The sequence below is a fragment of the Aythya ferina genome (assembly GCF_964211825.1).
Source record: "Aythya ferina genome assembly, chromosome: 3".
NCBI lineage: Eukaryota > Metazoa > Chordata > Aves > Anseriformes > Anatidae > Aythya > Aythya ferina.
The window spans coordinates 35666052-35680236 of NC_140298.1; the positions used below are offsets into that span (position 1 = coordinate 35666052).

A 14185-nucleotide genomic window follows, 5' to 3' on the forward strand; every position below is an offset into this window, starting at 1 on the left:
TGAGCCTGTCTGAATACCCAGTAGAATAGGAAATATGCAAACATAAAAATACAGAAGCGTTTCTTCCACTAGCCATTTGAATTGATAAAATAGGCAACTCCAGCAGAAGGGTTACATGTATCCATAGCACTGTGATGGTGGCTGAGCAAGGGGCTCCTCCTGCTCAGAGGTAAAATTGAGGACAAGATCACACAAGCTCTTTTCACCAGACCAAGTCAGCTGGAAAGGTCCTTTCCTCCATTAAAAAGTTTTCTTCTTCCCTTTAATTCTTGAGGCCCTCTGATGTGTTATTAGGTGCTAATTCCTAACCTCTTCCAGTCAATGTGACTACTTTTATGTCTGGGTTTTGCTGATCTTCATGGCTTTGCCTTATAGGAGTAAACCAACAAATTCTGCTTAATTCAGAACCACTGTCCTCATATACAGCAAATACTTCTCATTCACCTTCTCTCTCAAATTTTTCTCTGCAATTTTATTTTCCTTCTTGCTCCAAGCTGTGATGATTGATTCATAAAGCAGAGCTGTACTTTGCAAGGTCAGCAGCAGCAATGCTATTACCGTGTACATAGTTTATAATTCCAACAAACATATTTAAAACACTGAGTACAGAGGGATGTAGTGTCTGTTAATGGCAAATCTCCATCTCTTTCTCTTTCTTCTTCCCTTTTAAGGTCTTAATTGCATTGTACCTTCACGGTGGATTATGGTCTGTTGAGCTGAGTCATGACTGATTATGATAACTGAACTTTTTTTACAGGAGTAGAAACACCATTAAGGTCTTCTTATACTCTGAGCCCAGCAAAAGAATTTGGGAAAGAACATTTGAAGAGCCAGAATGGTTGTGAACAGTAGTTCACATGCTGTTCACTAGCTGTAACATGGAAGAAGAGCTGTTCTGAAGATATGTGATCTTGAGTCACAGTCATGGGTTTGTTTTCAGCTCTCTGTGAATAGGGTTTAACTGGCAGAGTACAGAATCACAGAATCACAGAATTTTCTAGGTTGGAAGAGACCTCAAGGTCATCGAGTCCAACCTCCAACCTAACGCTAACAGCCCTCCACTAAACCATATCCCTAAGCTCTACATCTAAACGTCTTTTGAAGACTTCCAGGGATGGTGACTCCACCACTTCCCTGGGCAGCCTGTTCCAGTGCCTCACAACCCTTTCAGTGAAGAAGTTCTTCCTAACACCTAACCTAAAACTTCCCTGGCTCAACTTAAGCCCATTCCCCCTCGTCCTGTCACCAGGCACGTGGGAGAACAGGCCAACCCCCACCTCGCTACAGCCTCCCTTGAGGTACCTATAGAGAGTGATAAGGTCACCCCTGAGCCTCCTCTTCTCCAGGCTGAACAAGCCCAGCTCCCTCAGCCGCTCCTCGTAGGACTTGTTCTCCAGGCCCCTCACCAGCTTCGTCGCCCTTCTCTGCACCCGCTCAAGCACCTCGATGTCCTTCTTGTAGCGAGGGGCCCAAAACTGAACACAGTACTCGAGGTGCGGCCTCACCAGAGCTGAGTACAGGGGGACGATCACCTCCCTAGCCCTGCTGGTCACGCTGTTCCTGATACAAGCCAGGATGCCGTTGGCCTTCTTGGACACCTGAGCACACTGCTGGCTCATATTCAGCCGACTATCCACCATCACTCCCAGGTCCTTCTCCGCCTGGCAGCTTTCCAACCATTCCTCTCCCAGCCTGTAGCTCTGCTTGGGGTTATTGCACCCCAGGTGCAGGACCCGGCACTTGGCCTTGTTGAACTTCATGCAGTTGACCTCAGCCCATCGGTGCAGCCTATCCAGATCCTCCTGCAGAGCTTTCCTACCCTCAAGCAGATCGACACATGCGCATAGCTTGGTGTCATCTGCGAACTTACTGAGGGTGCACTCGATGCCCTCGTCCAGATCATCGATGAAGATATTAAAGAGGACCGGCCCCAGCACCGAGCCCTGGGGGACGCCACTAGTGACTGGCCTCCAACTGGATGTGACTCCGTTCACCATGACTCTTTGGGCCCGGCTATCCAGCCAGTTTCTAACCCAACGAAGCGTGCGCCAGTCCAAGCCAAGAGCAGCCAGTTTCTTGAGGAGAATGCTGTGGGAGACGGTGTCAAAAGCCTTGCTGAAGTCAAGGTAGACCACATCCACAGCCTTTCCCTCATCCACCCAGCGCGTCACTTTGTCATAGAAGAAGATCAAGTTCGTCAAGCAGGATCTGCCTTTCATAAACCCATGCTGACCGGGCCTGATCACCTGCTTGCCCTGAAATTGCTGCATGATGACTCTCAAGAGGATCTGCTCCATGAGCTTCCCTGGCACTGAGGTCAAACTGACAGGCCTGTAGTTTCCCGGGTCTGCCCTCCGGCCCTTCTTGTAGAAGGGCGTCACATTTGCTAGCCGCCAGTCAACTGGGACCTCCCCCGATAGACAGGACTGCTGATAAACGATGGAAAGTGGCTTGGCCAGCTCCTCTGCCAATTCTCTCAGTATCCTTGGGTGGATCCCATCCGGCCCCATCGACCTGTGCACGTCTAAGTGCCGTAGCAGGTCACCAACCATTTCTTCATGGATAGTGAGGGCCACATCCTGCTCCCCATCCCCTTCCACCAGCTCAGGGTACTGGGTATCCAGAGAACAACCGGTATTGCCGCTAAAGACTGAGGCAAAGAAGGCATTGAGCACCTCCGCCTTTTCCTCATCTCTTGTAACTAAGTTTCCCCCCGCATCCAGTAAAGGATGGAGATTCTCCTTAGTCCTCCTTTTTGTGTTGATGTACTTATAAAAACATTTTTTGTTGTCTTTAACGGCAGTAGCCAGATTGACCTCCAGATGAGCTTTGGCCTTTCAAATTTTGTCCCTGCACAGCCTCGCTACATCCTTAAAGTCCTCCCTAGTGGCCTGTCCACTTTTCCAAAGATTATAAACCCTCTTTTTTTCTCCTAAGATCAAGCCACAATTCTCTGTTGAGCCAGGCTGGTCTTCTTCCCTGCTGGCTCGTCTTTGGGCACGTGGGGACAGACCACTCCTGCGCCATTAAGATTTCCCTCTTGAAGAGCGCCCAGCCTTCCTGGACTCCTCTGCCCTTCAGAACCGCCTCCCAAGGGACTCCACCAACTAGTGTCCTGAGCAGCTCAAAGTCAGCCCTCCGAAAGTCCAATACAGCAGTTTTACCGGTCCCCTTCCTGGCCTCGCCAAGAATAGTGAACTCCACCATTGCGTGGTCACTCTGCCCAAGACAGCTCCCGACGATCACGTCCTCCACCAGTCCTTCTCTGTTTGTGAAGAGAAGGTCTAGCGGGGCACCACCCCTGGTAGGTTCACTAACCAGCTGCGTCAGGAAGCAATCTTCCACGCTCTCCAGAAACCTCCTAGACTGCTTTCTCAGGGCTGTGTTGTGCTTCTAGGATATGTCAGGGAAGTTGAAGTCCCCCACGAGTACAAGAGCTGATGATTTTGCAACCTCTGTCAGCTGCCTGTAGAATTCCTCATCCGTCTCCTCATCCTGGTTCGGCGGTCTATAGCAGACCCCGACCAGGACACTAGCCTTGTTGTCCCTGCCGATCCTAACCCAAAGGGACTCGACCTTGTCATTCCCAACCTCGAGTTCTACAACCTCGAAAGACTCTCTAATATAGAGAGCCACACCACCACCCCTTCTATGCTGCCTGTCCCTTCTATAGAGCTTATACCCAGGCATTGCAGCACTCCAGTCATGAGACTGGTCCCAACACGTCTCCGTGATGGCAACCAAGTCGTAGCCTGCCTGCCGCACGATGGCTTCCAGCTCCTCCTGTTTGTTACCCATGCTGCGTGTATTGGTGTAGATGCACTTCAGCTGGGCCATTGCCTTATCCCCTGGCCTTGCCATTGTTCCCCCTGGCACAGCCCCAACAATCCTAGCCTCAGCCCCATCCCCCTTCCTACCTAGTTTAAAGCCCTCTCAATGAGCCCTGCCAGTTCCTGGCCCAGGATCCTTTTTCCCCTAAAAGATAGGAACCCGTCTGCGGCCATCAGGCCAGGTGCTGAGTAAAGTGCCCCATGATCAAAAAACCCAAGATTTCTGCGTTGGCACCAGTCCCGGAGCCATGTGTTTAACAGGTGGGCTTTCCGTGTCCTCTCTGAACCCCTCCCTGCCACCATAGGGATGGATGAAAACACCACCTGCACTCCCGCTCCATCCACTAACCGACCCAGTCCCCTAAAGTCCCTTTTGATAGCCTTGAGGCTCCTCTCTTCGATGTTATCACTGCCCGCCTGGACTATCAAAAGGGGGTAATAGTCAGAGGGGCGTACTAGGTTAGGAAGCTTCCTGGCAACGTCCCTGACCCTGGCCCCAGGGAGACAGCAGACTTCCCTACGGGTAGGGTCAGGCCGACAAATAGGGCCCTCTGTTCCCCTAAGAATCGAGTCACCAACAACAATAACCCTCCTGTCTTTCTTGGTGGAGGCAGTCCTGAGGCACGGAGTTGACCTCCTCGCCCCAGGCATCCTCCTGGGAACATTTGCTACCTCTTCCTCACACACCGGCCTCTCAATCTCTAGGGCCTCAAACCTGTTGCGTAAGGGCACCTGGGAAGGTGGGGCCGGAAGGGGAGGGGATCGCCTGTGATGTCGAGCAGGGACCTGTTTCCATTCCTCCTCAGCTCCCAGATCCCCTCCCTCTGCCCGACGGGGACAGGGTAGGGGGTCCACCCCCATTTGAGGAGTCTCACCTCGGCACCTCCCCTTGAGGCCCTGCAGGGAGTTACTCCAGAAGTCTATCTCCCGCTCACACTCCCTGATGGCCCTCAACCTCTCCACCTCCTCCTTGAGCTCCGCCACCATGCGGACCAGATCATCCACCTGCTCGCACCTCACGCACACAGTTTCTCTGCCTCCCGCCGATGGCAGCAACAGGCTCAGACACTCCTTGCATCCGGTGACCTGAACTGCGGCATTTTTTAACGGGTAGTCGGTCTGCGTGTGTACCGACTTTCTGGAGAGCGCGCCGTGCCTGGTGGCGACCATTATCGCCTAGTTACGGCTGTTGTTAACGAGGTGTTGTTTGTGTGTAGGGGGAGCGCTCTGCCCTTCCTGCGCGCCCTGCCTGCGCGAACTGCCGCACCACGCCCTGTTTGCCCGCCCTGGTCGCCGCGCTCCTGGTCGCTCGCGCTCCCTAGGGGCAGCTTTTGAATGGCTGGGGAGGGGGCGCTGCTGGCTCCGCCTTCGCCTCGTCAGCCTCCCTCACGAGGGCTGCCGGGTCCTGGCGGCTCCCTCAAGTAGGCTCGATGCCGGAAAAAATTAGCCCTGCCTGGCCCGATCCCCCGCTCCGCTGCAGAACGCGTCTGCCCCGGAGCCGATCGCCTCGGCAAAATGCAATATGCAATACAATATGCAATATGCAATCTACTCAGACATCAGAGGACTTGGCTCTGCCACTGAATTTGTGCACCCCTTCTAGAGAAAGTGGAATACTATAAGTTTTTGCAAAACTTATGTTTTGCAAAGTGTCCAAAAACTTAGTTATTCATTGAGGTCAAAATAATTTCATTTAGTTATGTTTTCCTGACTTACTAACCAATGGCCACCTCTCTCTCTATATATAGGTATCCTAAGAAGAAAAACTGAATTGTTTGGGAGAAGAATTATACACCTTTGCCACTTGGTTTATGAAAGAAGAGAGTAGGTCTGGTGCCCTGATGAAGGAAGAACCTTTTCCTGTGAGGAAAAGGACTACTTCATTCAGAATATTTCGCAAGGTGAGAATGCAATCTGATCAGATTTCCCTAGGGAATTAGAGTCATAGAATGGTTTGGGTTGGAAGGGACCTTAGGATCATCCAATTCCAACCCCCCTGCCATGGTCAGGGACACCTCTCACTAGACTAGGCTGCCCCAAAAAAACATGCAGCATGGCCTTGAACACTCAGGGATAGGGCATGAGTGCTGAGAGGTTTCTGTCTCACTGACACATGTAGGTGTGCTTTTTTGTATTATAAGTTCTAAATGTTTTGCCTTAGACATGTTGCAAAAGAGATAAGGGTAAGAGATCTTCAAAGAAAGTGAAGAGAATTTGACAAGAAGGAAGAGGAGAGAGCATTATTGGAAGAAAAGGAATAACAACAAAAAAGCAGGCTATGTATATGTGAAGACATGAATTCATATTTGAAGGTCCGTTGCAGATGGTTAAGGTGAATTAAAGAGTAAAACATGTAAATGGGAAAGAAAAAAAAATCAGCATAAACTTCAAATAGTTTCAATATTTTCACATTATAACAACCTTTTCTTCAGAAAATTTTCCATTAAAGCTGATTTCAGCTCAATGACTTGATTTTTAAGTGCGGAAATGAAAATGACAAATATTTTTTTTTCCAGTTTTCATTTTGTTTTAAGCAAAAGAAAGACTCATAAAATACCCTTAAAATTTAATTTTGAAGGAAAGAAAATACGACACTTTTGTCAATTTAATTTAATTGAAAATATAAACATTTGCTGTTTAGAAACTTTGGAAGCCAGATTGCAGCAATTTTCAGAATTGCAAACAGTGTATTTGGTAGTTTTTTTTGTTTTGTTTTGTTTTGTTTTTCTATTCTATATTCTGGAATATAGATATCTCTAGCGAAAACACATTCTATTCTTGCACTGTGCCTTAGTTGCTGTAATCACTTTGAAGCTGAGCACTTTCCACGTGCTGCTTTGCAGCCTGCCTATGCTCACAGCTCCCTGCAGTTTTTCACCTGGGCTCTTGTGGCAGTGCTTTCTAGAGTGGCCAGGGCAATATTTTTCTTCTGTTGTTTTATGCTGTTGTTCTCTCATGGTTTTACTTGTGGCCCTGGGCCTGCAAGCCCAGATACCACTTGTTTGGGTGACTTTCATAGGACGCAATTGCCATTGACATTAATAATCAACCCTTCCTGCCCCTTTCCTACACCTCTTCTTACATCTTTTAGTTTTTATTAGGGAAAGCCAAAACTTAGAGCACAATAAAGTAGACAGGAATCATCTGGATACCTGTTCTGGATTACCTAATCAAATACATTCAAAAAAAGCTTAGCACCAGTCCACGTGCAATGTCTGTGCCCAGTCAGCACAGAATGGATCATGAATCAGAACAGCTCACAGGATCTAGAGCAGGTCCTGAAGGAAGGTATAGAGTGCTGGTGGACAAGGATGATGATGGTTTGTCACTGTCACTATCACAATCTGCCGTGCTGGAGAGACCACAGAGGGGGAAGCTTGCCTGGTGATGACTCTCATTTGGCCTCAGGAAGAGCCTTGTCCTGCCTTGCTCTGCCTTTTTTCTCTTTCTCCCATTTCCTCTTATTTTTTAATACCTTCAGTAACTTTGAAGTTGATGCATACTTCACCTTCTGGCCCCACTAATAAAGCTTTATGCATTAATCCTGTTGTAATATCCTTCATGCAACTCTTTTGTGAGTAACTGTACTATTCAGTAGAGGCTGGCTGCCGGTAAATGTGATTTATAGCAAGGCACTCTTACTTTGAGTAAGACAAACACATCTCTGTCAAACTCTTCCTGACTTTTCTTCCTGCAGGATATAATAGGAAACCAAGAATTTATCTGTGTTTTTACATGGATTGTGTCATGCATTCTTGTTGTTTTCTCCCTGCACGGAATGATTTTCCACTTGAGAGGAAGAATGAGCAAACGTGTACAGTCACAGCATCAAGTGCCAGTAGGTAGCTTGCCAGGAAAGATCAAAGCTGACACAGAGAGCCAAAAAAGCAAGCTGTTTTTTACCCTCTACCTATCACTGCCTGTTTATCTGCACAATGGCTGCAGAGGAAGCCTAAGAAACAGATCTACATTAGGCACTTAAGCTTTAGATGAATCCCAGTCTAAGTGTTCTGATCCTCTTTATTTTATATTTTTCCTAAACAGTGCCCCTGCTACAGTCTCATCTAATGAGCATGCAGCAGCACCAAGTCCTGGCAAAGCTCTTGCTTCTGCTCTCCCTGAAGACAGTAGGAATTTTTCATTACTTTTCATAAGCGCAGAATCAAGCCTAATGTCCCTTGTTATTTGGTACAAATGCGAGTATTAAATAGGAAAGACAAACACAGTGCGTGTAAAAGGACTTTCAGCCCATGGATCTTCCAGTGCTTCTCTGGGCTGCCAAATTCCCTCTCTACCCCGGCTGTGCAGGAGATCACACAGGGTAATTATGCAGGTTTGTTTATTTCCACTTCTTAACCTAACCAAGAATTGATCACTCTTATAAAGTAAGTTACCACCCAGGGGATGGAAATGGAGCCACATTTTTCTCCTGATTGGGTACACCTCATTAGGTCCACGACAGCCTTCGGCTGGACTCCCTGCCAGGGGTAATTGGTAGTGACAACGGCATCATTTTGCCACACACCAGTCAGCATCCACAGGAACAGCCAGATCAGAGAAACAAGCAAGAGGAGGCGAATCAAAAGATTACATAGATGTCGTGAGATTAGCAATTAAGTAAGACCTCCAGAAAGGAGTTAACAGAATTAGCAGCAGACCATGGAAACTTTCAATCTGGGCTGCAAACTGCTCAATGAAAGAGATAACCAATCTTTCCTTTATTTTCCTCCTGTCTATTAGCCAGAAGGACCTGAATGTGTGAGTTTGTTTGTTTGTTTGTTTGTTTGTTTTTCCCCACTGTAAACAAACTCCAGTGAGTTGTTTACTGGTGACTTCAGCCAGGCCTGTGAGACCTTGTTGGATAGATTTTATTGTGAAGCCAAACAAAGGGGTTATATTTAGCTTACAATGACAGAGCTACTGTAAAAATGCTGTTAAAATTGTCAGAAATGATATAGCAAGGTTAGACTGACATTGCTTTGATCCAGTCTGAAGTCTGCTTTATTCTGTAAGAAATCTCATTTGACCTTACTTGCCCCATTTATGGATGACCTTGGCACCATATAAGCAGTTAAAATATCATAATGGGTAGATTATTAATTTCTTTCCAAAACATATGAGAAATATTTTGAAAAACTTCATTGTTTGATTTACAAGTAGAGATCCCAAATGTGAACAGAATCTAGAAATATTTTGGTTATCATTTCCAGGATTATTCTAATAATTTGACTGGAATGTGACAACAGAATTTTATCAAAATTCCATAAAGTAATACAGTTAACTTATTTGTATTGCATTAGTGTGCAGGAAAATGTGTGTTGTATCACCACTGGAGCCCATACAGAAGTAAAACAGAAGACAATGACTGTCACAAGGATCATAAAATCTGAATATCATACTTAAAGGATTTGCCTGCACAGCTTTGTACTGCTTTAATAATGTCCTATACAGAGCTGCTCGGTGCCTGGACCAGCCAAAACACATTAAATATATAGTTTCTATTAAACTTTGCAGCATAAACAAACCACATAGCACAGTACACTGTCTGCCAAAAAATGTCATGTGGCTGAAAAAGTCTTATGGGAAATATAAAATTATATTTAAAAAAAATATACTTTTTTTGTTGTTTTGTTTTTAATGTCAATGATAATGAGATTGAAAAACAAGACAAACAACAACAACAAAAAAATGTTGATTAGCCATATAGATGTCTTTATTAATACTGGGTAGAAAGGTAGGAAGTAGGTTTATTGTTTTATGAAAATTTGATACTGAAAAAAAATATTATCCCTTTCCAACTGGGATGCAAATTAAAACTGTACTGTAATTTCTTTTTAATTGTTGAATTGTATTTAATTTCATTTCATAAAAGAAAAAAAAAAAAAAAAAAAAAAAAAAAAAGGAAAACTACTTCCTTCATTTCTGAAAAGAAGCTAAAATGCTTTGTTTTGCACAGTTCTGCAATATTTTCCTGAAAAAAATTAGTAAAAATAAACCCAGACAGAATGGCTTACTCACATAAACTATTTTTAATTTTATTATTCAGTATTTTCTGACAAGGGTCAAAATAAAATCTTCTTGTTCTAATCAGTATAATGTCTACAAGAAAAAGTCTGTAATAATTCCACTGTCTTTAATTGCTTCTAATTTTCACTCATATAAAAGAGGTCAGAATCATGTCTCAAAATTTCCTTGAAGCAGTGTAATTTTTTTTTAACGTTGCTAATATAATACCCATATTTCACTGATAAAGGCTTATTTTTGTCCAGAATCTGAAAAGGCATTTTCCTACTTTTTTTTTTTTTTTTTCTTTCCTAGATCTTTAGTCCCTTCTTTCTCTATAGTTATTATTTTCCCCCTTTTTATTTTCATTTGTGTTAACTTTACTCCATTCTCTTTCATGGCACTGGGGTCACAATTCCCCCTTCTTTGCTCCCAAAAATTAGGAGAGCAAGGAGAGCTTTCAATTTTAAAGAATTGAACTGTGTGTGGAAGTAACATGGCAAAGCATCTTCTCCTCTGTATGTTATTTGAGGAGGCAGGTACATGGCTTGATTTCACTTGGCACTGTATTTTTTTAGCTTCTCTTTATAAAGCATGGGAACAACACGTCTGTTGGATTACATATGGTTTGCTTGATATTTCCCTTACAATATTTCAGTATTCTTCATTCAAAGAAGTGGGCATGTTTTAAGGCAGAGCCAGCAGCTGTTTTGAAAAGGAGTGAGAAAAGATTACCTCCATCAAAGGGACATTTTATAGGTGTAGAAATCATAAGTAACCACATCTACTGCCACAAGTTTCCCTCCCAAGCTTGAGTGCTGGACATCCATGGTGGGTAATGACAACTAGGTTCAGGACAGCATGTCAGAGAGCAATATGCATGCAGAAATATAGAAAAATAATTTTGAGTTTGACAAAATATATAGGGTCCTGAAACTGTCTCAACAACAGGCTTTCTCTACAGTTTGTATTTTTTGTTGCTCCAGTGCCAAGGCAAGTACCTAGAGAAATCAAGAAGGAAATGGGCATTTGTGTTTTTTAAAGATCTGTTAGGAATGGTGCTTAAGGCCATATTGCCTCCAGATTTCTCCAGATTTGCCTGTTCCCCTTATGTACCCTTCCTCTCCATAAAGTGATTATGAATCCAGTGCTATTTGTACTGACTGTATTTCCTCCTTTCTTGCCCACAGAGAATCCTGCACAGAGCTTTTTTTTAATTATTATTATTATTTATTTTTTTTTTTTTCTTTCTCTTCTGTGCTGGGGCTATCAAAACAGCCCTTCTACGAAAGTCCCATCTCCCACATGTTGTTTTTTTTTTACCTGACTTTAGAAGCTCTTCTTGTTAACTGGCTGTCTGTACCGTGTGAGAAATGCAGCCCTAGCCTCTAAACCTTATTTCACGTGTAATAAACCTATGTTGCACAAACAGCAAGAAGGGATTTACCCATGCTGTCTTTAATCCTGTCTAATTCAGAGCAGATGGCTCTGAGAGCCATGGATAGGGAAACCCTCAGCACAAGCCTGTTCATACCCACACCAGGGACTGCCTGTCCTCAGCAGGGTGCTCCCCATCCACACATGCAGCTTCAGGGAGAGGAGGCTGATCTCTGCTGTCCTCCACTTGTTGGAGTTCCAAGTGTCTTGTCACAGGCCTGCCTCATTTCATTATTTGTAATCTTCTGGAAGGGGTTGGTTAACCTTAAACCATCTTCTGTCCCATAACATCCCATGACCTCATCATGGCATAGGGATGCTATCCGGTTAGTGCCTTAGCAAGCAGGGATGGCAGAGCCCTCACCGAGGTGAGGAGCTGCAGGTGCAGCCTGTGACACTTCGTTGAGAGATGGCATATTGACAGCAAGAGGTGACGAGTCAATTTGCTGTTTTCCCCTTTCAGAACTGAGTTAAACATACTTTTGGAACATATGCAGTGATGGACTTCCCTAGGAGGCTCCAAGTAGGACTCACTGCCCTTGTGGGCATCTTGTAGCTTCTGATTTTAGTGTCCTATAGCTAGGTCTCAGCTCTGCCAGATGCTGTAAAAGACAAAGGCAACAGGCTACACTTAACTGGGATTTAGAATCTGAATGGAAGAAGGATATGGTTTCCTTCTGATCCAGTCTGGTAAGGATCAACACTCTCAAGTTTTCAAAAATCCCTTTCAAAAGTCCCTTTTCCTCCAACCCAATCACAAAACATTATGGTGCTAATATGACAAATTTGGCCTGTGAATTACCTTCTGATTTATCATTTTAATAAAGATCTTTTTGCCTCGGTCAAGAGGGGAAAAGTCTTTATTATTATTATTTTTAATGGAAGCTGACAATCTGTTAGAATAATATAAGTTTCGGACCCTTACGAAAGACACCAAATATAGCAAGTGTCATGATAAGAATCACTGATACCAGATCCATTATTTTTTTTCCTGAAGCTTGTAGAGTGACAGCCCTTAGAATTTTTATGTCAGCAAGAGTAGCTGCAGATACTATCATTATTTACCTAAATGAAATGTATAATTCTTTTACTGAAATATTTTCAGCTAGAAATCAGCCCCAACAATTTAATGGATTCAGCTTAGGTATTTATACTGTTCCCATCAATCTGTTATCTGAACAGTCTGTAAAATTAAAATACAGTAAGTACTTCAAGGTGACTGCCCATTGTCAGAAATTAAAGCAGCCTCTCCTTTCCATAAAGAAAAGATTATTCTGTTTTATATATGATTTCACACTTGATTTTGCATGTGGTCTGTCAGCACCAGAAGACTATGGGATGATCACATTCAAAGACGTAAGACTTGAACCTGAAATGAGGATAATTTTTGATTTTGGTCATGAGCTGTTCAGAGTAAGATCAGCTATTCTACAAAATCTAAGGCTTTCTAAATCTATGATCTCTGTCTTGGAGTAAAATAAATAAATAAATTACTACTACTACTACTACTACTACTACTACTAATAATAATAATAATAATAATAATAAAATCTTTAGCTCCAACAGGACAGGAAAGCTGACAGTGCCCAAAGAGTAGGGATACAATATACATATTTTTAAGTCTTCTATACCCACAACATGAGAACATGAGACCAGGAGTCAGTTAAGCGCACATGAATAATGAGATGTTTAAAGTGTTAAATAGTCACCTCCTGGATCTAGAGAGTTGACTCAATAATCTGGATGCTTTTGTAAATCTTATTCTTTATTTATCTTCACAATTAGGTGGCATAGCTACCTTTGTAAATGCCCTCTCTGTCCTAACAAGGATATGATCATAATCCAAAGTTGAAAAACCATGAATGACATTTGATTAGAGAGTCTTTCCTGTTAGCATAGTGGGCTTCATGATTTGTGGACAAGGTCCAGTTTTACAGGAAAGTCCAAATATACTGGATTCAATACTGTGGGACCAAAAATATAACAGGATAATGTGGTCATTAATCCGAAGGATTGGGAACAGTTCTTCAGGTGATAATTTCAGTGCTTTGTGATAGTCTGTACAAAGAGTCTATCATATTTCTGCATGAATAACTAGTGCTTTGTTAAGTACAAACTGTAAATTTATATCCTCTGTCACTAGCATGTTATAGTTCTGGGTATGGGCCATCAAACTGTTTTGTCTTTATTCAGCTAACCACTCTTGTGATATTATAGACTGAAACAAGAAATCAAATTGCATTTTCTGTCCCCTCTGCCAGGTTCTCCTGTGTATGGGATACCCAAATATCACTGTGTTCAACTGCTGTCCAAAAAATGGCAAAGGAAATTTGAGTTAAAAGGGTTAACAACAAAACATGTTAAAATTCCCCAAGACTCAGCAAATCCACATCACTGCACTCTAGCAGACAACCCCAAGAGCTCCCCTGTGAAGTAATTTGCAAGTGATTGTGTTGGACAAGCCTACTTTGTTTCCCTTGATTCAGAGATCAAAGTTAGGAGTACAATTATTTGTGCATTTTAATACATAAATCCCTCCTGCTTCACTTAAAGGAGTATATTGGCTGTATATACATATAAGTGTATATCTATTACATATCCCACAAAGCAGTCAGAATGAGGAGCAGAATACCCTGTTAAAAGGTATATCTGAGAAAGGGATAAACTCAGCAATTAAAGACTCAAATTCCCATGTATCAGGTAGGGATGAACATAAAGAGACCCAACTCTGATGAAATTCCTTCATCACGCTTGTGTTTCATTTCAGTCTTCCAGTCTTCTGCTGCACAGCGTGAAAGAGAATCACAGAATCACAGAATCACAGAATTTCTAGGTTGGAAGGGACCTCAAGATCATCGAGTCCAACCTCTGACCTCACACTAATAGTCCCCACTAAACCATATCCCTAAGCTCTA

The 14185-nt window shown here is 43.5% G+C and overlaps 1 long non-coding RNA gene across 1 annotated transcript in view; it reads left to right on the top strand.

The window, feature by feature from the left end:
• The window catches only part of LOC311433308, a 52708-nt gene that overhangs the window by 24927 nt on the left and 13596 nt on the right, over positions 1-14185 (top strand). The window contains exon 2 of the long non-coding RNA XR_014690666.1: positions 5579-5731. This is a non-coding gene — a long non-coding RNA (uncharacterized lncRNA). The remainder of the gene's footprint in view (positions 1-5578; positions 5732-14185) is intronic.